The sequence below is a fragment of the Camelus ferus genome, chromosome X (genome assembly GCF_009834535.1).
Source record: "Camelus ferus isolate YT-003-E chromosome X, BCGSAC_Cfer_1.0, whole genome shotgun sequence".
NCBI lineage: Eukaryota > Metazoa > Chordata > Mammalia > Artiodactyla > Camelidae > Camelus > Camelus ferus.
In genome coordinates, this window is record NC_045732.1 from 13,509,159 (window position 1) to 13,536,609 (window position 27,451).

Consider the following 27,451-nt stretch of genomic DNA (forward strand, 5'->3'; position numbering starts at 1 on the left):
CCCTCAGAGCCATCCGAGAGGCGGTCATCCAGGGCGTGAGGCTTTGAAGTGAAGCTATGAGATCTTTGGTTTTGTCTGTTTATACGTCTGTACACATTATAGACATGAGGTGTCTACTGCTAGAAATACCAAAATTAGATTTATAAAAGAGCTCTGCTTAATTGACTTTGTCGACTGAAATAAAATCACACAACCTGAGAGTTGTGGGCTAAGTTTTATTGGGGTCAGAATGAGGATCATAGCCTGGGAGACAGCATCCCGGAAAGCTCTGAGAATCTGTTCTGAGGAGGCAGGGGGACGGGATCAGGTGTGCTTTCAGTGCAGGGGGACGTCCTGTCAAGCACACATCTAGGCAGAGGCTGCTGCTATTCCCGAGGAGCAGATGTCACTGTTAATGATTTTAGTGCTTTTCTAGAATGAGGAGATGCAAAAATTGGGGTCATAAAATCTTGTCCTGAAAATATCTAACCACGTGAAGGCCTGTTCAGCCAGTTTTCCCAAAGCACAGATTGCCTCATTCCTGACCTCCATCCTGAGCTCGGTCAGTGGCTGCCGTGGCTGATGATTTAGTCCAAGCAGAGGTAGATGGCAAGTGCCAGTTTTTACTTAGCCACTTAAAAGTAAGCACTCACAAATTAAATACTTCTAAAATAAAACCTGGCCAAATTGACTTTCAGGTTCACATGAACTGGAAAATACTCAATATTAAGTTAATACCTGGTATCAAGTTTAGTTTAAGTTTGTTGATCTAATTAATACAGATGTCCTTAGAGTCATCAATGTTAAGTATAACACCTTTACTGTAACTAGGTTTCATGAAAATCAAATAAGATCTTGTTGCAGATTTGTCAAAAAAATTTTAGTAATTTGGTGTGATCAAATTCTTAGAAGTAAAATAAACACAAATGATGTAAGAACTTCTGGGTAAATGCTTTAAAAATATTTTTTAGGAATATCTGCCTGAAATAATCTCTGCAAATATTTGGTATCTTAAAATTCCAGACTTGTGCTAAATTAAGTTAAATGATAGTAGTTTATTAAATAAGTAGGTCATTCCCAAATGAAGTAAGATATTAAAACATTAATTCCTGAACATTGGCTTCCCTTTGCAGAGAGGCTAAAGGTATTTGGGAGTGTTGACAAAAACATTCGGCACCACCCTAAGAGATTCTCTATAAGAAAACGTATGGGTTTAGAAATGATTATTGTGTTTATGCTTGTCAATCTACAAAACACTAATGCAGAAGGCAGTTCATAATTGCTTATTTCCTAGTTTTCTCCTGAAATTAATGATTTCAAGAGGTAAGTTTTCGAATTTAAACATGTAATCATAGCTACTATAAATAATGAAGAAACATTTTGGTATCCAGTAGAAAAACAGAGTGCATGTTGTCAGCAAAAGAAGGTATAAAAAATAAGATTGCATTTTGCTACTTACAATGGGGAGGTTCTAGAGGGGAGAACTAAGGGCTAAAATAATATGGACACAGGAAGTGACAGAAGGTTGTGGAGGAGGAATCCTGAGAAAAGAGTTTCGTGTATGGTCGGGATTGACTAAGTAAGTGGATTTTTGTTAAAAGTAAACTGGCACAAGACTGGGTTAATTCTCTATGTCAAGAAAAAAAGTTTCTTAAAATGCTACTTTTCATAACAGATTGTGGGAGTGAGCTGTAAGTAATTTGTATCTGTTTTTAAAGCCACTGTCACTTGGGTTAAGTAAGTAAGTATTGTTTCACAGTGACCTATGATTTTATCTGACCTAGTGTTTTGAAGCTTTTTAACAAGCTTCCCAAATATCAAATTTCGATTAAAGTTGTTTTGACCTCCAGCTAACTTTGGGATGCTTCAGAGGGCCCCAGAAACATCCCAAAGATAGATGTTAAAGTAATTAGATATATTTGGTATGTTAAATTGCTAAAAAAAATTGTCAAGTGATTGGGGATAAAGCTTAGGTTTTATTGTAAAGATAAAAGACACACAGTTATTCCAAAATTTATAAAATTCCTAAAAATCTAATATGTCCTGGTATCAATCATAATTCTAATTACCTTAAAATGTTTTATGTCAGAAATATCCAAGTTGGTTGTCAATTGCATTATAATTAAATCTTTAATCATGCCATTTTAAGTCTTGTCAGTTATATAAACAATGTTTTACTCTGCTAATTTTACAAAATGAAGATCTTCAGGAAGATTCATAAAAAATGGGACTATTAAACAAGTATGTTCCTAGTAACCTTTAGATCATACCACTGAACTGGGTAAATTATGAAACTCTAATTGAAACTTGAAGACTTCATCCAGATAAAAAGAAAATAATTGCCTAGAACTAAATAAACTGATCAATGCAATTGATAACCTTATGATTTTTGAGGGTTGTGTGAAGGAAAATCTGGGCTGGGCTAATAAGATAACTCACAAGTCTAAGAATGTGGGCTAACAAGATAACTCACAAATCTAAGTATCAGAATACTGATCTGAGTTCTGCTGGACCAAGTTGTTAATCTAAGGTAATTAGTGTTGGTTTGCTGTTTATGTGTTTTTGCTAGCCAGCTGGATTTTCAAAGACACATATCTGGCTTTGGAATGTGGGTTTGCTGCCTCCCTGCCTCCACTTTTGTGATAATGATGCAGCTAAAGCTGTTCCATGCCTATTGGCCTAATATCCCAAGCTTGTACTTTACCCTATAAAACCTCATGCGCACGTCTTGGAGGTGCTCAGAGCTTCGGAGCAGAAGCCCCTCTGAGCCCGCTGGCGTAATACATCTGAGTGCTCCAACCCTCCGAGTGGTGCTTGTTTCTTAGGTGGCCTGTTGTTTCCATAACAGTTGGACAGATGCACCTGGCCTGGGAGAAGGGTCCAGGGAGGAAGAGGAGAGGTCAGGTCAGGGCAGGTAGGTTACAGCAGACCTGTTAGCCAAGGTGATCAGGGGACACAGTGGTTGGACAGATGCGTCTGACCTGGGAGAAGGGTCCAGGGTGGAAGGGGAGAGGCTGAGTGGGAGCAGGTGAGTTACAGCAGACTCTGTGCAGGGGACTGTGGTACTGATGGAAGCAGCTCTGAGCCAGAGAGGAGAGGCTGTCAGGTGCTCAGCATCACTCTCCTGTTCCTTTGTAAAGCTGCTGTGTCAGAGTTTGAAACACCGCCAGGGGACCCCTGAGCCCAGCACTGCCCTGGCTTCATCCAAGGGGCTCAGGTGGAAAACAGAACCACTGCAGGCCCCGCCCATGTCCCCACAAGGAATGAATCCCTCCAGGGCACTGGGCTCACAGACTTCAGGAGACCCCTGCCCTCAGGATTGGTCTCTTCCTTGCTCTAACCTGCTGGTCAGAGGCTCAGGTGCCTCATCCATAAGAATGTCTTAAAAGCTGCATTGGCTGATTTCAGACATCTGAGTGTTTCCAGCAGGTATGGAGGTGAAGATGTGTGAAGTTCCTGTGTCTGCAGGACCTTCTTATAGAACTGGGCAGTTTTTTTTATCAACTCAGTTATTTCATATGCTAACAAGTGGGAGGATTTTTTCAACTACTTCGAGGAAGTGGTTGGGATTCCCAGGAGCTGGACCACCACCCACTTTTTGACCTTTACTGGTCAGCCTCGGAGCTGTCAAGGCGCTTGTGGGAGCGTCATTTACCATGTGAATATATTACAACTAGCATATAGTGAAGCTCAAGGCGGACTGGGAGTTGAATATCCTGCCACTTTGGTGCTACTTGCTGTGTTATTTCTTGAATGGCTGTGCCCTGCCCCCTTCCTTCCTGTGTCAAACGCCCCAAGCATGATCTGCTTAGCTAACTAGCTTTGCCTTGTCCAGAATGCCATATATGGGGCTATACTGTGTGCAGCCTCCTCAGGCTGGATTCTTTCACTTTGCAATATGCACATAAGACTTATCCATGTCTTTCCATGGGTTGATGATTCATTTCTGTCTATTGCTGAGTAGTATTCCACTGAATGTATATGAGAGGAAAAGCATTTTTTCCCTCTACCCTTCTAGGTTCTTGGTTGAGACCCCCCTGTAATAAAAGACAGATTGCCAGGAGAAAACCAAACAGAAGTTTAGTAATACGTGTACCTTCTGTATACAGGGGAGATACTGGGTCACTCACTGCAATGGCCAAAGACAGCACCTTAAATTCCATCTTCAGCTGAAAACAAAAGCAAGACCTTGGGGGAAGAGGGGAAGTTATGGAAGGTTACCATGGAAGCTCAGAGTTCTTGTTATGCAGATTTAAGTCAGGACTTCTCTATTGATAAGAGTTACTTGAGGTTTAATCACCCTTCTATTTCTGGTACAAAGAGGGACGTACCCTTACAAATGTAGATTCTCCTATTAAGTGTTGCTCACAGAAGGGCGAGTTCATCTCAGTTTTCTGAAGTTCTTTTTTTTTTTTTTTAAATCAGACTGAATTCTTATGCAAAAGAAGCCTGTCTGGGGGTAGCTTATTGTGAACAAAAATACTGCAAACCATACCAGTAAACAAAGACTGCTGAAGCCATCAAGTCCTCTACGGCTGCCCCACCCCCCAGTGAAGACAAGCCTGCAGTGTGGCCTCTGCAGCCACTCACCATGGTGCCCTCTGAGGGGACTCAGAACAAGAAAGGACAGGACACTGGCCCTAGACAGCTAGGTGCTTGTCAAAGGAGTGAATTCAGTGAGCCCAGATGTTTGCTCCCTACCATACATAGAAAAAGCACTAAATTCTTTAACTTGAGATGCCTGGTTTTCTTTAGATAACAAATCATCTTTTATTGTTCCAACTACCTGGTCTTTGTTGTAAAGCTCCTGTATATCCTGGCTCCTCCCCTACCTCTTCGGAGCCGTCCCTCAGAGCCATCTGAGGGGCTGTCATCCTGGCTGGAGTCCTCCTGCCAAATAAAACTTAACTCTCAACTTTAAGGCTGTGCATTTATTTCAGTCGACATTATTGTGCTCTCAGTGACAAGGATGTACCCTGATTTTCTTATGCATTAATCTATTGAAGGACATCCTGATGTCAAGTTTTCAGCCAGTATGAGCAGAGCTGCTGTGTGTAGCTGCATCCTAGTTTGTGTTTGGACATCGTTTTTCAAAGCAGTTGCCTAAATACTGGAAGCAGGATTGTGGGAGCCCAAGGTGAGACTTGTTTAGCTTTGGGGAAATCCACCAAACTCGCTTATGAGGTGGCTGTGCGTGCGTTCCAGCCATAAGGGAGTCCTGCCTTTCCTCACCACCAGCAAAGGGGTTGTATGGTCATATTTTTGGAGTTCAGTGGCCCTAACGGATGTGTTGCGATACCCTGTGAGTGTAATTTGTAATTCCCTAATGGTATTATCATAATGAATATTTTTTGTTATGTGTATTTGTGTGTTGTTTGGCTGGATATCTGTTCAGATCTTTACCCATTTTTTTATGGGGCTATTTTAGAGTTCTTTGTACATGGTGTTGACAGAAATAAATGCGCAGCCTGAAAGTTAAGAGTTAAGTTTTATTTGGCAGGAGGACCCCAGCCAGGATGACAGCCCCTCAGATGGCTCTGAGGGACTGCTCTGAAGAAATAGGGGAGGAGCTAGGATATATAGGAGCCTTACAACAAAGACCAGGTAGTTGGAACAATAAAAGATGACTTGTTATCTAAAGAAAACCAGGCATCTCCAGTTAAAGAATTTAGCTCTTTTCTGTGTATGGGAGGGAGCAAACATCTGGGCTCACTGAATTCATTCCTTTGACAAGCACCTAGCCATCTAGGGCCAGTGTCCTGTCCTTTCTTATTCTGAGTCCCCTCAGAGGGCATCATTGTGAGTGGCTGCAGAGGCCGGGCTGCAGGCCCGTCCCCACTGGGGGGTGGCGGCAGCCGCTGATGACTTGGTTTCGGCATTCTTTGTTTACTGACATGGTTGCAGTATTGTCACTCACATTGCAGTATTTTCATTCACAATGGTGAGTCAAAATCATTTATCCGATACGTGTTTAGTAAATATTTTTCTTTGTTTGTGGCTTGTCTTTTGGCTTTCTGAATAAGATCTTTCAGAAATCTTTAATAAAGTCCATGCTGTTACTTTTTCTTTTGTGGATTGGCTTTCTGTGTTGTGTGATAAAACTCAAAGCTCGTAATCTGCTTCACCAAAACCAGGGTCATGTAGATATGTTTCTGTTTATCTCTATAATTTGATGATTTGAATTTTAAATGTGTATGCATAAATTTGAGTCAATTTGTTTTAAGGTTTGTGTCTCCATTCAGTTTATTACATTCAGCCTATAATTGATTGTTTCTTAGCTCTTTTGCAGAGGTTAGGGTTAGTGCAGCGGACTGAGCAGAACTGCCCTCAGGGGGGTGGTGCTGCCTGCACGGGAATGAACTCGCGGTCTGCCAGTGGACTCGTCTCCGTGTGTGGCTGATGGTCCCCTGATCCCCTCAGGACCCACTGGAGCTTTGGGACAACATGAGGTGAGGAGAAAGGAAAAGTGGGGAAAAGTGGGGAGAAGCTTCCTGAGAAGCTTACTGCTGAGGCCCCAGGAGAGAAAAACCTTGATGTGGAACCCTGGGATGTGAGTCAGTTTCCGTGCGTCGTGCAGACGGTGTGCCGTGCCCTTCTCTGGTGTGTGGTGTCCAGTCTCCCCAGCGCCATTCATTGAGGGGACTACCCTTTCCCCAGCACACGTTCCTGGCTTCTTTCCTGTGAATTAACTGATGACAGATCGTAGGTTTATTTCTGGGCACTCTACTCTGATCCATGTCCCTATTTTTGTGCCAATTCCACATGTTTTTGGTGGCTGTATTTTCATAATGCAGTGTGAAGTCAGGGAGGGAGATGCCTCCAGCCTGTTCTCTTTTCTCAGAATCCCTTTGCCTATTCAGGGCCCTTTGTGTTTTCCATACAAATATCAGGAATGTTTGTTGTGTTTCTGTGAAAAATGCCCCTGGAGTTTTCACCAGCCTTGCCTTGAATTTGAACATTGCTTTGGGTAGAATGGACATTTAGAAGGCATTATGTCCGTCCACGAGCACAGGACACACTTGCACTTGTGCCTGTTCAGTTTCTTTCCTCAGTGACCTGCTGTTCTCGCTGTGCAGCTCTTCCATGTCTTTGCTAAAATTTATTGGTAGGTTTTTTTTTCCCCCCAGAGGGATGAAATTGTAAATGGTGTTTTTTTTTTCACTTTTAATTTTTTTCACTTTATATGTTTTTGTTTCCTTTTTCATTTTTTATTGAAATATAGTCAGTTTACAATGTTGTATCAATTTCTGGTGTACGGCATGTTTCAGTTATGCATGTACATACGTATATTTTCAAATTCTTTTTCATTATAGGTCACCTCAAGGTATTGAATATAATTCCCTGTGGTGTACAGTATAAACTTATTGTTTGTCTATTTTATATGTACTCGTTCGTATCTGCACATCTTGAACTCCCAGTTAATCCCTTCCCACCCCCATTCCCCTTGGTAACAACAGAGATTATGTTTTTGTCTTTTTTTTTTTTTTATTTCAATAGCCTTATTGTGGTATGGTTCCTGTACAGTGAACTACATGTATTTCAAATATACGACTTGATGAATTTTGATAGATGCACATACACCAGTGAAACCACCACCACAATCAAGATAGCTAGCATTTCTACCAGTCCCCAGGAGGTGCAATTTTCCAATTCCCAACTTATCCCTTCCCACCCCCTTCACCCCCGTTTTGTTCTCTGTGTCTATAAGGTTGTTTTCTATGTCTATGAGTCTGTTTCTGTTTTGTAGATAAGTTCATTTGTGTCTTTTTTTTTTTTTTCGGATTCCATATATAAGCCATATCATATGGGAGAAAAGGGATTGTTTTTCAAAGTTCTCTCTCTGGTGGTTCATTATTAGTGTGTACAAGGATAACTGTTTTTTTTTATGTACTGATTTTGTGCCCTGCAGCTTTACTGAAATCATGTTTTAGTTCTAACAGTGTTTTGGTGGTTTGATGTGGAAAACTTGACTTTAGAAATCCCCCATTTGTACTACAGCTCATCCACAGCACCTAAGACAGGGGCTCCTAATAACACCTTTCCACAGCGCATCTGAGTTACGTGTGGGCTCCTACAGGGGCGACCAGCTTCAGCACTTCGGGTGAACTGGGTCTGGTGAAGGGCTGGCCTCTACAGGGAAGTCTGAGGTCTTCTCTGCTTTTTTGGTGTGGTGTTGACATGGTTGTTTTCAAAAGTAATTTACTTTGTAGTAATTAAAAAAAAAAAAAAACCAAAAAACAAAAAACTTTAAATAGCACTACCAGGTACTCAAATCCGCCACTCACATAAAACACTCCAGTGTATTTTACCCCCAAATTGGGATATTCTCCCAGAGAACCAGCACAAAAACCCCAAATGAATAAATTTTATGGTTCCACCCTGTAATCACATCCGCAGGCCCACTTCAGTTTCACAAAGGCCCCAACTTATGGAAATGTCTTTTTCCATTCTGATTCAGTTTTCCTTTTCTGAAGCCATTATGTGACTTCTCCTCATTTTCAAAATCGTAATGGATTTAAAGCCCAAAGATAGTGCCATCTGGGTGGCCTCTTCTGTGTGGCTTCCTTCACTTAGACCGCTTCTAATGCTCATCCAAGTTGCATCATGAATCTCCAGGGCTTCATTCACTTTCTTCCCACTGTGATTAAAAATAGGTAACACAACATTTACTATTTAAGCCACTTTCAATACACAGTTCTGTGGCGTTAGTTACATTCCCATTGTTGTGCAAATAGCTTCACCGTCCATTTCCAGAACTTCCTCATTGTCCCCAAGTGAAACTCTATCCATTAAGCGCTAGCTCCCCTCAGCCCTGGCAGTGACATTGTTCCTATCTCTGATTTTGACTTCTCTGGGTGCCTTGTGTAAGTGGAATCATGTAACACTTGTCCTTCTGTGTCTTGCTGATTTCACGTAGCACAGTGACGTCAGGATTTATCCACGTTGTAGCACGTGGCATCATTCCTTAGCTGTTAAGGCTGTGTCGTGTCCCATTGTGTCTACACCACATTTAGTTTATCCATTCATCTGTTGACGGACACTTGAGCTGCTTCCACCTTTTGCTGCTGTGAGTAATGCTAGTACGAACATGGGTGTACCCATTTCTGTTTCAGTTCCTGCTTTCGTGTATTTTGAACATATACCCAGAACTGGAATTGATGGATCACATGTTAACCCCATGTGTAAGATTTTGAGGTGCTACCATGTTGTTTTCCACAGTGGTTGCACTGTTTTACTTTATTCCTCTATCTGGCAGAAACATACGTTAGTTTATGAATCTATTCCCATTCGTTTACCCATTCAGCCTATGATGAATATTTTAGTTGTTATGTCTTTTTGTCCATTGTGAATAGTACTGTTATGAATATCCATGCTAAATTTTTTTTGCTTGAACACTTGTTTTTAATATTTTGGGGTCTGTTTCTAAGAGTGGTGTTGTTGAAGGTAACTATATTGTAATCTTTTTGAGTAAATGACAAACTGTTGTCCATATAGTCTGTGCCATTTTCCAATTCCAAAAGTAATGTTTAAGGGTTTCAATATCTGTACAATTTTGCCAATATTGGTTATTTTTAGTTTTTTTTTTTTTTTTTTTTTATTGTAGGCATTGTATTGTCTTTGGAGGGGTATGGCACTGTGGTACTAATTTGCATTTCCATCATGACTAATGATATTTTCCTGTGCTTGTTGGCTATTTGTCTTCCCTGGAGAAGGGTCTATTCAAGGTCTTTTACTGTTTTCAAGTTTGGCTTGTTTGTCTTTTTGTTTATGAGTTGTGAAAGTTTTTGATATATTCTTGATAAACATTCTTTTCAGGTATATAAAATGCACATATTTTCTTTGATTTTGTGGGCTGTCTTTTCACTTTATGGATAGCAGCTTTGATGCACAAACGTTTTTAATTTTGAGGGAATGCAATTTACCTTTTTTCTTTCATTGTTTGTGTTTTGCTGTCTGATCTAAGAAGATTGCTAAGTCCAAGGTCATGATGATTTATCCCCACTTTTTTTTTTTTTGACAGTTTATACAGCTGTCCCTCACTATTTGTGAGGTATTGGTTCCAGTGCTCAAGTCCTTTGTATAAAGTGATGTAGTATTTGCAAATAACCTAAGCACATCTTCCTGTATACTTTAAATCACTTCTAGATCACCTAGTGCAATGTAAATGATGTGTAAATAGTTCTGAAAAAATGTAATGTGAAATGGCATGCAGCAAAGTCAAGTTTTCCTGTATGAATTTTCTCAAAGTATGTTTTGTCCCCCCGCCCCATGTGAAGTTGGTTGATTCTGTGGATGTGGAACCTGCAGATAGGGAAGGCTGACTGTAATTTTATTTTGTAGTAAATTTAAGCTTTTTATCTATCTTGAATTAATTTTATGTTTGGTGTGCAGTAACGATCCAGTTTCATTTCACTGCACTTGGGTAACCAATTGCCCAGAACCATTTGTTAAAAACACCATTTTCCCCCAATTAAATGTTGCCCACTGTTGTAAAAAATCAGTTGCTCTTAGATCCATGGGTTTTTTACTGGGCTCTCCATTCATTTCTCTTGATCTGCAGGTATATATTTATGCCAGTATCACGTTGTTCTATTTACTGTTGCTTTGAAATAAGATTAGAAATTGGGAGATGTGAGCCTCCAATTTAGATTTTCTTTTTCAAGATTGTTTTGGCTCTTTGGAGCCCCTAGTGATTCCATATGTATGTTAGGATAGGGTTGTGTGTTTCTTCCCAAAGGCCGCGGGATTCTTCACAGGAATCACATTGAATCTGTAGGCTGTGTTATGTACTGTTGTCATCTTAACAAGATTAAGTCTTTCCATCACCATGGGATGTCTCCATATTTACTTAGGATTTCTTTCAGCAATGCTTTATAACTTTCAGTGTACCAATCTTGCATCCTCATTAAATCTGTTCCAAAGTATTGTATTAATGCTAATATTATTTAAAACGAACTCGTTTTCTTAAAATCCTTTTCAGATAATTGCTTGATAGTGCACACAAATAAAGTTTATTTTTGTTTACTGATGTTTTGTTCTACTCGTTTGCTGAATTAGTGTAGTAGCTGAAATAGTTTTTAGGTGATTCTCTTTTCTTTTCTTTCTCTCTTCTTGCTTGGGGGAGGTAATTAGGTTTATTTATTTATTTGACTTTTCAGTGGAGCTACTAGGGATTGAACCCAGGACCTCAGGCATGCTAGGCATGTGCTCCACCACTTGAGCTGTACCCTCCTCCCCCAGTTGACTCTTTAGGAGGGTCTGTATACAAGATGATGTGAACTGTGTCTTTGAATAGAAATAGTTTTACTTTTCCTTTCACATGTGGATGCATTTTCCTTCTTTCCTCATTGCTCAGTGTAGAGATTCCAGTACAATACTGAGTAACAGTGGGGAAAGCCAGCATCATGGCCTTGTTCTCGATCTCAGGAGTAACGTTTTAGTTCTTCAACATTGAGCACGATGCTTGCTGTGGGTTTTGCAAAACACTTTTTATCACATTGAAGAAGTTTCCTGTTACTTTCTTGGGTGTTATGGACATGAAACTGCACTGGATTTTGTGTAACGGCTTTTGCTGCATCAGTGGATATAACCGCGTGTTTCGATGTCACATAGTTACTGTGGTGTATTACGTTGCTAGGTTTTAGTATGTTGAACAACCTGGACTTCTTTCTGGTGCAGAGACACTTGCTTGTACTGCATAACCCTTTTAATGTGCCTTTGGCTTCATGTTGCTATTATTTTGTGGAGGATTTTTCTTTCTTTTTCTTTTAAAGATTGTAATTCTTTATTTTGTATATTGGCTCAGCACTTGTGGAGGATTCTTATATGTGTATTTAGAAGGGATACTGGTCTGTAGTTTTCTTTTTTAAACATGTGTTTGTGTGATTTGAGTGGATTGTGGTTGGTGTCAGTGGCCTAGAGAGTTAGGGCTGGGGTGAGGCAGCCATTGGTGCTGCAACTGGGGCTGGGTTGAGGTTTCTGGCTACGGTTATGTTTTATGGTTATGGCTCATTGGGCAAGAGCTCAGGGTTAAAGGCTAGTGGCTAGAGTCAGTGCTCAGGGCTCCACTTGGGCTTGGAATAGTGCTTGAGGATTGGGATTGGAGCTCCTGCAGAGTGTACAGGGGGTTGAGTTAGGGGTTAGGGTTAGAAGTAGGGGCTTAAGAGTTCAAGGTTCAGATTCAGGTTTGCAGTTTGGTGTTCAGGTTTGTGTTTGATTCCAGGTTCATTTATTAGTTTCTGTTTGTTTGTTTGTTTTTTTTTGTTTGTTTTTCTTTTTTAAAACCTCTTAGGGTTAAGGGGTATGGGTTAAAGTTAGGGTTAGGGTATTGTTTTGGGGTGAGGTATGGGTTAAGGTAGGACATGTGTCTGAGTCAGGGCTAGACAAAGGCTCCTGTTTAGTCCAGGATCAGGGGCAGTGTTGGGGTTTAGGATTATTGTAGGAGTTGTAGAGTCAGGGTTAGAGGGTTAGGGGGAGAGGGTCAGTGTTTACACTTTAAGGGTCAGGGCCAAGGGTCTAGGGGCCTGGGTTTGGGGCAGTTAGGGTAATGGATTATAGGTTAGGTGATTAAGGTATAGGTGAGGGTGTTAGGCTTAGAGTGTTAGGGTTAGGAAAGTTAGGTTTAAGCATGACTGGCCCACTTCCTCCTCTTTCCTCTCCATCTCTCTGAGGCCTCCAGGATGGGCAGGATTAACCCAGGGTCCCACGTGAGTCAGGGAGTTGACTGTAGCACTGTTACTGCCCCAACTCGACCTCAGTCAAGGCTTGTGGGGCTTCAGAAGTCACACAGTGTTTCTCTCTGCCCTCTTACCTGGGCAAGGCACTGCTGTCCTCAGTCTGCCTGGGCAGCCCCAGGTTCCAGCACAGTGTTGGCTCCCAGAAAACTCAGGAGACAAGTGTGGACTTAAACAGGACTGGATGGAGGGACCTGCCAGCCCCCAGTTGCTCCCTTCGTGAGGGCTGAGGGGCCCCTCCTGGAACTGGCTGGATCCTTGGTCCCATCTGAGTGGGTATCAATGGACAGTCAAGTCAGGCAGGACAGCCCCTGACTACTGACCTTCTGGGCAGGCATTCATGGTCCTCCAGCTCAGGCCAGCCTGGGCCTGTCAAGCCCCTGTTGCGAGTTACTAAGCTGACTATGCTTCTAGGCAATTCAACAGCACCCTGGGCAGTGTAGAGAGCACCTTGGGATGTTTCAATTCTCTACATCCATGTGGTTGACCAAAGGGCCTCCTGCTTCACAACTTCTTAGCTTGCTAAGAGGGGTAGTAGACCTCCAACCTTGAATATCGCCCTGGCCACAGCAACTATACACCAGACTGTGGCCCTGCAATCCTTTGGTCTTCCAGTTTTGACATTCATACCCATGAAGAATCCAAGATATGGGAGCAACTGGACCTCACAATGGCCAGTTTCACACTGATGCTGCATGGTCTTGGAGACCCACATGCATCCAAGGCAGTGTCCCTGTGGCCTCTAGAAAGCCAGGCAACTGTGGATTCCATGTTCTGGAATATCTTTGAGAACTTTCCCTAATTAAATGAGCAAGTTTCCTTGCCACTCTAGTATTTGGTTTTTACTCTTGTGAAGGAGAAAGCAGAGATTAGAACATGTGCAAATTTTGTTCTGTGGAGATGGGTGATTAATGTGGGCAGGGGACAGGCATGCCTCTTGAGCTCCCACCTCCCAGGGACACCAGTGAGTTCTGCGTGTAAAGTTTGTGGTGTAGTTTGAGTACAAATCCTTAATCAGGTATGTGTTTTTATTTTTTCTCAGTGTGCGGCTTTTCATTTCAGTATTTTCAAATTTATTTTTTCTCAGTGTGTGGCGTTTCATTGTGTTTTATGAATAAGGCCTTAAACAGAGTTTAAATTTTCAAATTTTGAGAGTCAGTGATATAAATTTTACTTCTTTTGTGGATAGACTTGGATTTTTTCCCCTTTTTTGTTTCTTTACTTTTGGGGGGATTTTTGTAAAAGTTAATCACCCAGGCAAGGTTATTTATATTTTCTTACATGTTTTCTTGTAGAATTTTAATAGATCTATAAATTAAAAATGTTAATGTACAATTTCAAGTAAATTTTGGTGTAAGCAGTGAAGTTTCAGTCTACATTCATTTGATTACATATGGCTTCCCATTGATTGTTGTTTAACTAGCTTTGGAGAAGTCAAGGTATATTTGGTTCCACTTCAGTTTGAATTTCCAGGTTTAGTGGATTCTGCAGGCCTGTTCACAGGGAGCATGGCCTGCACTGAACTGAGCGGTTGTGGCCTGCAGTTCCCCAGGTAGCCAGCAGACGGCGCCACTCCCACTTTCTGACCCTCAAGGTGCGCGGTGTCTCACTGTGTGGGTCTTGGCTCCTGTGGGAACGTGGCTACTCGCGGCGCTGGTGGAGGCTGGGTCTTTTCAGGACCCACTGTGATTTCGAGAGGAGTGGGGAGTCCTGCTTGTCAGCGCGACAAACAGGGAACAAGGACCGCGACCAAAGTGCCTACCTGGTCCCGGGACCGCAGCACCCAGAATCCACTGTGTGGCATGGACTACAGTACCCAGAATCCTCAGTGTGACCGCCCATCCGGGGACTATAGTACCCAGAATCCTTGGCGTGCCTGCACATCCTGAGACTACAGTACCCAGGATCCTTGGCGTTTCCGCCCATCCAGAGACTACATTTCCCCGAATCCTCCGCGTTTCCGCTCATGCTGGGACTACAGTACCCAGAGTCCTCAGCGTTTCCGCTCATCCAGAGACTACAGTTCCCCGAATCCTCCGCGTTTCCGCTCATGCTGGGACTACACTACCCAGAGTCCTCGGCGTTTCCGCCCATCCAGAGACTACAGTTCCCCGAATCCTCCGCGTTTCCGCTCATGCTGGGACTACAGTACCCAGAATCCTCGGCGTTTCCGTCCATCCAGAGACTACAGTTCCCGGAATCCTCCGCGTTTCTGCTCATGCTGGGAATACAGTACCCAGAATCCTCTGCGTGCCCACATCCTGGGACTACAGTACCCAGAATGCTTGGCATGCCAGCCCATCGAGGACTGCATACCCAGAATCCTCAGTATGCCTCCATTCCGGGGTACTACATACCCACAGTCCTCTGCGCTGTCCTGGACTCCAACGCCCAGGGTTTTCCGCCAGGCCAAGAAGCGCATTAATCCAATCTGGTTCATTGGCTGCGATGACATCTTTTCCAAGCCTGTAGTTTGTTACCTGGTTTGGTGACCACTCTGGGCCACCCTTTCCTGCTTGCCTTCTTTTCCTCGAAGGTGGACAACCAGGACCCGTGAGCATGGGCCTGCAGCAGCCTGGGCAAACCTCGCAGGCAGTAGGCCTGTCCACAGTTCCCGCAGGGCAGACCGAGGCCCGGGGACTTCCCCAGATGCTGGCTGGACTGCCTCTCTGTGTGCTCCTTTGGGGCCCAGAGTCCTTTCCCCTGCCATGGGGCTCTCATGCCAGTGATGGTCACCTGGCGCCAGAGGCATCTGCGCCTCAACCCCAGGTTTCTGCCCAGCCCAGTCTTTGAACTTCTGTGACTTCCCTGCCAGCCCCAGGGCTTGAAAGCCCTTCTGCCAGGTGGGAAGGCCTTTCTAGCCTGGCACTTTCTTGCTTCCTTTGGTGTGTCTGAGCTCCTTTGTCATACCTTAACTGACCTCATCTGCGTGGGTTTATATCTGGGCTCTCTGTTGTGTTCCTCTGGTCCATATGCCTGTTTTTGTGCCAATTCTATGGTTTTTTTTTTTTTTTTTTTTTTTTTTTTTTTTGGTGACCATAGCTTTGTGGTGTCGTGTGAAGTCAGGGAGGCGAGACGCCTCCAGCTTCTTCTCCTTTTTCAGGTTCACTTTGTCTATTTGGAGTTCTTTGTGGGTCCACACAAGTATTAGGGTGATTTGTTCTTTTTTTGTGAAAAATGCCATTGCAATGTCTTATTTTAGGGAGAAAGTGGGCAGTTTTAGGTGAGAGGGCCCTAAAGTAAGAACCAGATGCCAGTTATAGTTTATTTATAGAAATTCCCATGGCTCATGGGCCTGGAATGAGGAGAGAGGCACGTTTGTGGGTGGGCTGATGGTTTATCGAAGCTTGATGATTAAGCGCTGGTTATTGGTTATGATAAGCATGCTGACTGGAAATGTTTGGACTCAGTGTGGTAGTATGATTAATAAACATATGTTCTATATACTGTCGATCAGTTCAGTTACCCCGTGAGTATTTGTAGGGACTGGAATCTAATATGGATTGAACTGTTTAATGTGTCCTGTAATAGCAATAGGCTGATGTACATGCTTATTCACATGGGTTAGATGGTTAGATAATTAATTCATGATTATACATATCAGTATTGTGTATGATAAAACATCTGTATTGTGCTTATGTATGTGGAAGGGCCCATAATGCACAAGGTACATAGTAATGTTCATTTTTATGATGTCATTTTCTCACACTTACATAGTACTTAAAGATAGTACTCAAGGAACAAGTTAAGAAACTTTTTCAGGGAATAGTTTAAGTAGAATTTCAACCTTGGAAGCTGAAGGTGGAGCTGGAGCTTCTTACTGGGGTCTCAGGGAGATATGTTGTTCTCCTTTTCCTGTTTACAGGACCACAGTAATAAATAAACGACAAAGACTCATCATTTCAGGAGGTTATTTTCAATAATGCTGTTATTATGAGAAGGACAAGAATTGAAATAGTTAAAAGAAAGTGTAGAATAGATGCTATTTCAGGTTTCTGTAGCCAAAAGACAAGACTGAAGCTGATATGAATGTAGCACAAGCTTTATTCAGTGGTCAAAGGCTGGAGAAGTGGGGACTTAGTTCACAGGTCAGCTTCGCACCCTTGTGGTGAGAGGGATTTGATTTTGAACAGTAAAGACAAAGGAAGAGGCGTGTTTGTATCCCAGCTGGGGGGGCCCTTCTCTTCTCTCTTTGATGGAGCAGCTGCAGTGCCAGCCCTCTCTTGAAGTGAGCAGTTCTGAGGTTTCAGTGTGTGTCACCTGGCCTGCTGAAGTGCTCAGTGTCAGGGAACCCCGGAGCCAGTACCCTAGCAGTGGTGCTGGGGACACTCAGAGCCTCAGCAAACATCCCTTCCAGCAGACAGCCCAGCCAAAGTGGGGAAACTTTGCTGGAGTACAGTAGGAGAGAGTCACCAACTCATTGATGCTTCAGGAAGTCTGCATTGGGCCAGGATGTGAGATGCACCATGGGGTTGGGATCTTTGTTAAGGCCCGATGGAGGGCACAAGATCTGGCTTGGGCCAGGGTTGTAGAGGAGAAGTCCTGTGGGGACTGGCTCTGGAGGAGGAGCTGACAGTCACTGATGCGCAAGGAAAGTGGGGGGGATTGGGAGGCCCCAGGTGTCTGGGCTCAGCAGCCAGGGAATGTGAGGCTGTTTCCTGGGGGTGGAGTGTGGTAGGATCACAGTCCTGTGAGGGGCCTGTCAGCCCCAAGGTGATAGGGGGATGCAGTGGATGGACAGATGCATCTGGCCTGGGAGAGGGGTCCAGGGAGAAAGGGGAGAGGCCGGGTCGGGGCAGGTGGGTTATAGCAGATCTGTTAGTCGCTGTGTATGCATTCCACCAGCAGTGAGGGAGGGTGCCTGTCGTTCCTCACCACCAGCAATGGGATTGTCGTATTTTTGGAGTTTAGTGGTCCTAATAGGTGTGCTGTGATATCTTGTGATTTTTAAGTTATCATTCCCTAATTGTATGTGATATGTAATTTTTAATTGTATATGATATTGAGCATATTTTTGTATTCTTATTTACTCCATCTGTTTTTTGCTGGGTGTCCATTGAGATCTTTACCCATTTTTATTTTAGAGTTCTTTGTATGAGCCCAAATCATTTATCAGATACGTGTTTTGTAAATAGTTTTCTCACAGTTTGTGGCTTGTCTTTTGGATTTCTGAATAAGGTGTTTGAGAGTAGGAATCTTTTATAAAGTCCATAATATTATTTTTTGTGGATTGACTTTTTGTGTAGTGTGGTAAAACTCGAAGGTCATAATCTGCGTGACCAAACCCAAGGTCATGTAAATATTTTCCTGTTTATCTGTATGATTTTGATAGTTTTTGATTTTAAATGTGCATGAATACATTTGAGTGAATTTGTTGTAAGTTTTAAAGTTTGTGTCTCCATTCACATCATTCATTTTGGCTTCCAATTAATTGTCCCTTAACTATTTGGGGGAAGTTATGGCTATTTGGCTATATTTCAGTTTGAATTTCCAGCTTAAAGGATTCAGCACAACTGCCCTTGGGGCGGGGCGTCCTTATTCAGAAATCCAAAAGACAAGCCAAAAGCTGGCTGTGAGGGCCGCTTGGTTCCCGCCCTCCTGTCCACAGTGTAGTGGACTGAGCAGAGCTGCCCTTAGAGCACAGCGCCCTCCACCACCAATGGCTGCGAGGGCTGCTGGGTCCGTGCTTTCCCATTGGCTGGCTGGGCCCAGAGCCCGCCTCCCCCACTTGTGGCGGGAACGTTCTGCCTGAGGATTTGGCTCCCTGGGCAGCTGACTGGAGCTGCATCTCCTCTGTACCTGCCGGAGCTTCAGGACAACAGAGGGTTACGTCCCTGCTGATGGGAGCCCAGTCGCCTCAGGACCCAACAGGAGGTGCTGCTCTGAAGGAAAATGTGAGGAGAAAAGAAAAGTGAGGAGAAGTTTCCTGTGAGGGGCTGACTTCTGAGGAGAGTCCCTCCTCAGAGGCCCAGGAGAGGAAGGGCTGGATGTGGGAAGCTGGGTTTTTGTCCGTTTGCGTGTGTGGTGTAGAGTGTGCCGTGTCCTTCTTTGGTGTCTGGTGTCCAGTTTTCCCAAAGCGCCACTTGTTGAGGGGACTGTCCTTTCCCCGGTGTAGTTTCCTGCCTCCTTTCTTGTGAATTAATTGACCACATACCCCTAGGTTTTTTTTCTGGGCTTTCTCTGGTCTGTGTCCCTATTTTTGTGCCAATTCCACACTTTTTGGTGACTGTACTTGCCTACTGCAGTGTGAAGTCAGGGGGGGAGAGGCCTCCAGTCTGTTCTCCTTTTGCAGCATCCCTTTGGTTGTTCAGGGTCATCTGTGTTTCCACACGAATGTTAGGAATGTTTGTTGTGTTTCTGTGAAAAATGCCACTGAAGTTTATTTTATTTTATAGAATTATATTCAATTCACAATGTTCTGTTATTTTCTGGTATAGGGCACAGTGATTTGATGAGGCTAGCTTTGAGTTTGAGCACTGCCTTGGGTAGAATGGACATTTTAACAGTATTGATTCTTTCTGTCCATGAACAGAGGGTATCTTTCCATTTATTTGTGTCTGTTCAGTTTCTTTCCTCAGTGTCTTAGAATTTTCAGTGTGCAGGTCTTTCACATCTTTGATTAAATTTATTCCTCGGTAATTTTTTGGATGCAATTGTAAATGGGATTTTAAAAAATGTCTCTTTCTCACTTTTCATTATTAATGTGTAGAAAGACAAGTGATTTTTGTGTATTGATTTTGTACCTTGTAGCTTTACTGAAATAATTCATTAGTTCTAAGAGTTTTTTTGATGGTTTGATGTGGAAAACTAGAAATCAGAAGTCACCCTGTTTGGACTCCATCCAGGTCCCCCACAGCGCCCAAGACACAGTGGCTCCTAATCTTCCCACAGTGCCTCTTAATTACATGTGGACTCCTGCAAGGAGATTAGCATCAGCACTTTGGGTGAACTGGATCGCGTTAAGGGTGGGCCTCTGTAAGGAAATCGGATCTCTTCTCTGCTTTTTTGGTGTGGTGTTGACATGGTTGTTTTCAAAAGTAATTAAGTTTCTAAGAAAGTTTCTTATAAAGTTTTCTTACAAAGTTCTGTATAAAATACTTTAAATAGCATTACACAGTACTCACATTTGCCACCTCACATAAAACACTCCAGTGGGTCTTACCTAACACTGGGATACTCCCCCAGGAAGCCAGCACATAAACCCCAAGTGAAGAAATTGTATGGTTCACTTTGTAACCCCACCCACAGGCTCACTTCAGCCTTCCCCATTACCCCAAATTATGGAAATCCTTTTTTTCCATTCTGTGCCAGTTTTCTTTTTCTGAAACTATTACTGAGGGTTTCCCTCTTTCTCAAAATCTTAATGGATTTAAAGCTCACAAGATATGAGTACTATCTGGGTGGCGTCCTCTGTGTGTCTTCTTTCACTTGGAATGTTTTTAATCTTTATCCAATTTGAATCATTAGTGATTCATTCACATTTTTCATTGTCATTAAAAATACAGAAGATAACACTTACCATTTAAACCATGTAACTATGCAGTTCGATGTATTAACTAAATCCATATTGTTGTACAGATGCCTCACCGTCCATCTCCAGAACTTACTCATTTTCCCCAAGTGAAGCCCTGTATCCAGTGAACACTGACTCCCTTCAGCCCCTGGCAGTGACACTCTTTCTATCTCTGCATTTGACTTCTCTGGATGCCTTGTATAAGGGGAATCATATGATATTTGTCCTTCTGTGTCTGGCTTATTTCACTTAGCATAGTGACTTCAATATTTATCCATGTTGTAGCATGTGTCATAATTTCCTTACCTTTTAAGGCTGTGTAGTATCTCACTGTGCATACACCACATTTAGTTTATCCATTCATCTGTTGATGGACAGGTGAGTTATGTCCACCTTTTGCTGTTGTGATGTGATTAGTGCTGCCATGGATATGGGTGTACCCATTTCTCTTCCAGTTCCTGCTTTCAAATATATTGAACATATATCCTGAAGTGGAATTGATGGATCACACTTGAACCCCATGTGTAAGTTTTTGAGGAACTCCCATATGGTTCTCCACCATGGCTGCACCATTTTATTCCTTCATATGGCAGAATAATATGGTAGTTTATGGATACACCCTATTTGTTTTATCTGTTTAGACTTTGATGGATATTTCAATTGTTCTACCTTTTGGGCCATTGTGAATAGTGCTGCTATGAATATTTGTGGGCCTTTTTTGTTTGTTTGTTTGTTTGAACACCTATTTTTAATGTTTTGGGGTCTATATCTAGGAGTGAAGTTGTTGAACCATAAGGTAACTGTATTTTTATCTTTTTGAGGAAATGACAAACTGGACACATGGGCTATACCATTTTCCAATTTTTCAAGTAATATTTAAAAGTTTCAATCTCTCTACATTTTGCCAATATTTGTTGTTTTTAATGTTCTTGATTGTAAGGCTTCTAGTGTGCCTGAAAAGGTACAGCATTATGGTATTCATTTACATTTTCATCGCGACTGATTTTAAACATCTTTTCATGTGCTTGTTGACTATTTGTCTTGTCTGGAGAAGGGCCTATTTAAAAAATATATGTTTAATTTTATTTATTTATTGGTTTTTCTTCTTTTTCACTTTTGTTAGGTAGATTATTACTGTTTGACTGCACATATACATTATATTTCATGTAAATACACACATACAATATAATGTACTTTTTTTTTTAGTTTAAATATAGACAAGGGTGTATTTAAGTCCTTTTACCATGTTAAAAATTGGGTTTGTTTTGACTTTTTATGAGTTGTAAAAGTTCTTGATATATTCTTGATAAAATTTTTTTCAGTATATAATATGCAAATATTTTCTTTGATTTTGTGTGCTGTCTTTTCAGTTTCTGGATAGCACCTTTGATGTACAAATGTCTTTAATTTTCAGGAAAAGCAATTAATTATTTTCTTCCCTTGCTTGTGTTTGCTACCAGATCGAAAACAATTGCTTAATTCAAGGTCATGATGACTTATCTCCATTGTTTCTTTGAGAGTTTATACAGCTTCCCTCCCTATCTGTGAGGTATTGGTTCCAGGACACCCAGTGGATACTAAATATCTGTCTGTGTTCAAATCCATTATATAAAGTGGTGTAGTATTGGCAAATAATCTAAGCACATCTTCCTGTATACTTAAAATCATCTCTAGATCACTTATAATAAATAATACAACTGTAAATGATATGTAAATAATTGTGAAGAAAATATGTTATTTAAATAGTTTCTGGCATGCCACAAATTTAATTTTTTCTTTATGGAACATTCTCAAATTATTATTTTTTTATCTGAAGGTGGCTGATTCTGCAAATGTGGAATCAGCAGATGAGGGCTGATTGTCACTTTACCACTCTTTAGATTTAAGCTTTTTATGTATCTTGAGTTAATTTTGCATGTGATGTGAAGCAAGGATCCAATTTCATTTATCTTGGAAATCAAAGGTTTTCACTGGATAGACAATTGCCTGGCATGATTTGTTGGAAACAGAATTTCTTCCCCAATTTAATGTTGTCCACTGCTGTGAAAAAAATCAGTCAGTGCATGTGTCTTTTCACATTAGAGTGTTGCTCTGGATACATGCCCAGCAGTGGGATCCTAGACTTTTCTAAACAGGAGGTCACTATGTGGAACTTACACTTCAGGAGACGGAGCTTTAGCTCCACCTCCTTGATGGATGTCTTAGATTATTAGGAATTCTTCTGCATAGGAGTTTTCTATTCAATCCCATTTATTAAAAAAAAACCCAAAAACCTATGTCATCATTTAACTTCACCAATGTAGACATCTGGACAGTTATTTTAATCTTTTGGTTATAATCCAGCACTACAGATTTTGGTTGCTCAGTTTATTCCTGCTTTGGCTATTGAGAACCCTTTCACTGGCTCCTGTTTCCTTTGGGATCATTCCATATTTGTTTTTTTTCCCCCTGTACTTCCTTACCTTCTGATACAAGATTCAAGGTTATCCTGGCTTGTATATTGACTGTCTTAGTTCTAGTATAAGCCATTTCTTCAAAGAGTCCTGATTCCTTTAATTAGAGAATGGTATTAAGAACTTACATATGGAAGGAAAATGTTCTCCACTGACAATGAAAGGAAATGTGTGCATGTGTTCCCACCTTAGTGTATTGTTACTGCTCAGGGAGCACTGTCCCCCCCCCCCCATCTGCCACAACCACATAATGTTTTAAATTTAAGTTACTTATAAATGGCCAAAGCAAGAGGGACACTCTGACCCCTGCTCTATCTCCCTAAAAGCAGGAAATAAGTCTGTCACGTGAAAGGTTCAGAGGCACATATAAACATAACTTGTAACTTCTTTAATTTACCACCCCAACCCCAAACTCTGTCTAGATTCTTCATTTAGTACCCAAAAGCTACATTTCCTTGTTCTGTCAATTGCTAACAAATTTATAGTTCTCTAGATGTATGAAATCTGCCTGTTTTCACTACTTCTTTCTTCACATTTCTATGAGAGTTTTGTGTGTAGGAATTAAAATTTCTTTTCCTCCTGTGGCTCTGTCTTGTGTTAGTTTTATTATTAGTCCAGCCACAAGAAGTCAAGAGGGAGAGAGAGTGAAATTTCCCCCTCCCCAATAGTATACACTCCTAATTATAAAGATTTCTATGTGGAAATGTCTGTATTGATATTAAGCAGAAGACAGGTTTATACTGATGCCTCCAACTCGATCCATTATCATATGGATAGTGTATACCCGCCCCACCGCTGCTTATCTGTAACTCCCAGTCAGACAGTAGAATCCTGGTTCCCACCATCTTCCATCCATTCAAGCCATTTCTCATTCTGCTCCAGATGAGTGGTTTCAGCGTGCTTAGCTCCTGCCCTGTAGGACGGATCTTATAGATTCCACTGTTTACCTGCAGTATGTTTTCCCTTTAGTCTGCACATTCCATTCATTCCTGCAGTTACTGAGGCTGGCACCTTCTGCTCCACCACATCACTGAGTGTTTTCACACATTTCCAATACAGAGACTTTGTTGCATCCTGCATTCCATCCTGTGACACTACTATTTGATCCCTTAATTGATTTGTTGGGTCATAAAAACCTATGTGTTTAGACAAATGCATAATGGCAAATGTCCATCAGTAAGTATTGTATGGAAAATTTCAAAACTCCCACATGACCAGTTTACCTTCTCTTAGTTTTCCCTTTCCCTGAATTTCATATAAACTGGGTCACATAGTGCATATGTAGCCTCTCCAGGCTGATTCTTTCACTTGTCAAAGGAAAATCAACATGGAGTTGTTATTGAGAAGAGAGCTCTGCCAAATGCATCCAGGAGCCCATTCAGAAGTTGTGACCTATCTTATCACATCTCAGCCTGAGTCAAATCCCAAGTTTTGACCTGATGAAGTCACCCAGAACATCTGCCAGAAACCTGTCTACTTATTGCATTCTTGACCTCAAATAATTCAGGACAAACTGATCACCTGAGTTTCTAAGCCATTATGAATAGACCTCCTGTGCATTACTTGATGTTTGTTTTTGTTTGAACAGGTTTTTGAAGCAGTTGTCTCAATTCAAGAGATGATTTTTTTGGATTCTAAGTTGAGACTGTTTAGCTTTGGAAGAAACTGCCAAACTGTCTCCCAAAGTTGGCTGTACCTGTATTCCACTAGGATTTTGAATATAGTTTTATATGATAATTTTCTATCTGTATACCTTCTTTAGCCAGATGTTTGTTTCTATCTTTACTCATTCTTAATGGGGTTGTTTGGTCTAGATTTTATTGGTATAATTTGAGTACAAATCCTTTATCAGATACACATTTTGAAAATAGTTTCTCCTAGTTTGTGGTTTCTCTTTTGCCTTTATGAATAAGACCTTTCACGGAGTAGAAGTTTATAGTTCTATAAAGTCCACGTTATTAATTTTGTGTTGATGTGTAGATAGGCATTTGTTGTGAGTGAAAACTCATCACCAGACCCAAGGTCTTATAGATTTTCTCCCTTTTCCTTTTAAGATTTTTACAGTTTTGTCATTTAAATTTGTCTATAGGCAATCTTGGGTGAAATTTTGCTATCAGTTGTAAAGTTTGTGTCTATGTTCTCTTCGTTCTATACATTTTTAAATTAATTGCTCATTAACCAGTTTTTGAGACAACATAGTGAGCTACTTGGCTTTGTTTCAGTTTGTATTTCCAAAGGCACTATGTACAGCAGAACTGCATTCAGGATGAGGTCCCTAGACTTTGTGAGCTCAGCGTTCCCTGCTAACTTTTCTGATGGTCCACAGCGGGGTGCCAAACCCACCTCTCACCCACAGGGCACAGGTGCATTCTGCCCATGGACTTGGCCCCTTGCACAGCCGGCAGGGGCTTGGTCTCTTCAGGACTGTCAGGGCTTCGTCTTCTAGACGGTGGGGCTGTGTCCATGCTGTCATGGGCTGAGTTTTCTTGGGCATCACTGTGAAAAGATGCCATAAGAGTGAAAAAGACAAAGTGAGGAGAAGCTTCCTGTGCGCAGCTGACTGTTTAGGGGAGTTCTATCTTCAGAGGAACCTCAGAAAGAGGTTGATGTGGAGAACTGTGGCGTTTTAGTTGGTTTTGTGTACAATGGAGATGATGACCAGTGATGTTCTTTGGTGCATGGTGCCCCATTTTCCTGGCGATGTTTATTGAGGGGAGTGTCCCTTCTCTCTTTGTATGTCCTTGGCCCCATTTTCATGAATTAACTGACCACAGCCATGTGGGTTTATCTCTGGGCTCTTTATGCTGTTACCCTCGTCTGTGTGTCTGTGTGTGTGCCAGTTCCTCACTGTTGTGGTTACTACAGCTCCGTGATACAGTCTGATGCTAGGGAGGGAGATGCCTCCAGTTGTGTCCTTCTTCTCAGAACTTCTTTGGCTGTTCAGGGTCCTTAGTTGTTCTGTATTAATATTAGGAGTGTTATTTCTATTTCAATGAAACATATCATTGAATATTATATTGATGTTGCAGTGAATTTGTTGACAGCTTTGAGTAGAATCAATAATTTAATACTAGTAATTCTTCCAATCCATGAGTACAGAATATTTTTCTGTTTATTTGTGTCTTCTTTAAATTATTTTTCAATGGTTTATAGTTTCTTTGAGTATAGGTCTTTCACATCCTTGGTTAAGTTTGTTCCTGGATATTTTGTTCTTTTTGATGCAATTATTAATGTGATTGTTTCCTTAAATTTTCCTTCTGATGGGTTATTATTATTGTATAGAATGCAATTGATTTTTGTACATTGATGTCATATTGCACTTTACTGAATTTATTTATTTATTTTAACAACTGTCTGTTAAGTGTTGTGGGAAATTGTAATTTTAAAATCTCACTGTTTCTCCTGCATCCCAGGTCATGCACAGGACCCAAGACTCGGTGGCTACTGGTGTACTCCTCCCACAGTGCCTCTTAATAACAAGTGGACTCCTACAAGGGCGATGAGCATCACAACTTTGGTTGACCTTGGTCTGAGTAAGTCTTGTCTTCTATAGCAAGGTTTGATGTCTGTCTTACCAACTTCTCTGCTGTGGTATTGATATGGTTTTTTTTTTGAAAAGTGATGGACTTTCCAGTAATTTCTATGATGGTAAAAACTACTCACAGTTGCCACTTTATACAAAATTCTGTAGGGTGTTTTACCCCAAACAGGGATAGTCTCCTGAGGAGCTGTCATATAACCCACAAATGAAGAAGCCGTGTGGCGTCCACATCACTGTGTGGACCCGCCGGCCCCTTCAGCTGCCACCACTTGGTGCAGCTGCTGGTTCTCTCTTTCTGGGTTTGTTACTGAGACTCTCATTTGACAATCTTGATGGATGTAAAGCACACATGATGACCATGTGATCTGGGAGAACTTTTCTTTATGGCTTTTTTCACTAGGGATCTTTTTAGTGTTTATTAATGTTGTACATTGTATCAGTACTACATTCCTCATTATTTTCATTGTGATAAAAAATACATATGACACTTTTAATTGAAATCATTTCAAGTACACATTTTTGTGGTATTAACTACCTTTACATAATTGTACAAACACGTTCAAGAACTTGTGTGCCTACTTTAAGCATGGGAGGTGCCCAAGAAATTGAGTAATTCCCTGAAATGGCCCAAGACATCACCTGAAATACCATCTTTCTCTAACACCAAAAGAAAGGAAGGTTATGTTCATTATATAGATTTAAATCTTAGCCTTCTCTATTGATTCATTTTTTGAGATTTAGTCTTGCTTCTATTCCTGGTACAGAAAGGGAGATTACTTTTCAAATGGAGATTTCCATTATAAATATAAAATTGCCTCAAAAAGGCAAAATTGACTTGGGTTTCATAGAGTCTCATGCTTCTTTTTTAAGAAATCTGTCCATTGTAATCTTCATGCCAAAGAAATATATTTTAGGGTGTCATTTGCCCTCTTTCACATGGTTGTACGCCAACTTTCTTATGTATTCATGCACGGTAGGACATCCTTATATTTTAAAGTTTTTAGCCACTATGAGTAGAGTTGCTGTGCATAATTGCATGCTAGTTTTTGTTTGGACACTTTTTCAAGGCAATTGTCTAAATACTAGAGGTGCAATGTTGGATTCTCAGGTTAGCATTGACTAGGTTTGGAAAAAACTGCCAAATTGTCTTTCAAAGTAGCCACACAATTATTCCACCTGCAGTGAGGGAGTGTTCCTGTTTTTCTTCATCTTCCATCAATCACACGTATTG

At 41.4% G+C, this 27,451-nt stretch overlaps 1 long non-coding RNA gene across 1 annotated transcript; it reads left to right on the forward strand.

Moving 5' to 3' along the window:
• Positions 1 to 2,139: 2,139 nt before the first annotated feature.
• On the forward strand, positions 2,140 to 27,451 carry LOC116661824. The gene is made up of 3 exons (XR_004317804.1): positions 2,140 to 2,150; positions 4,443 to 4,448; positions 26,785 to 27,451. It is a non-coding gene; the product is annotated as an uncharacterized LOC116661824 (long non-coding RNA).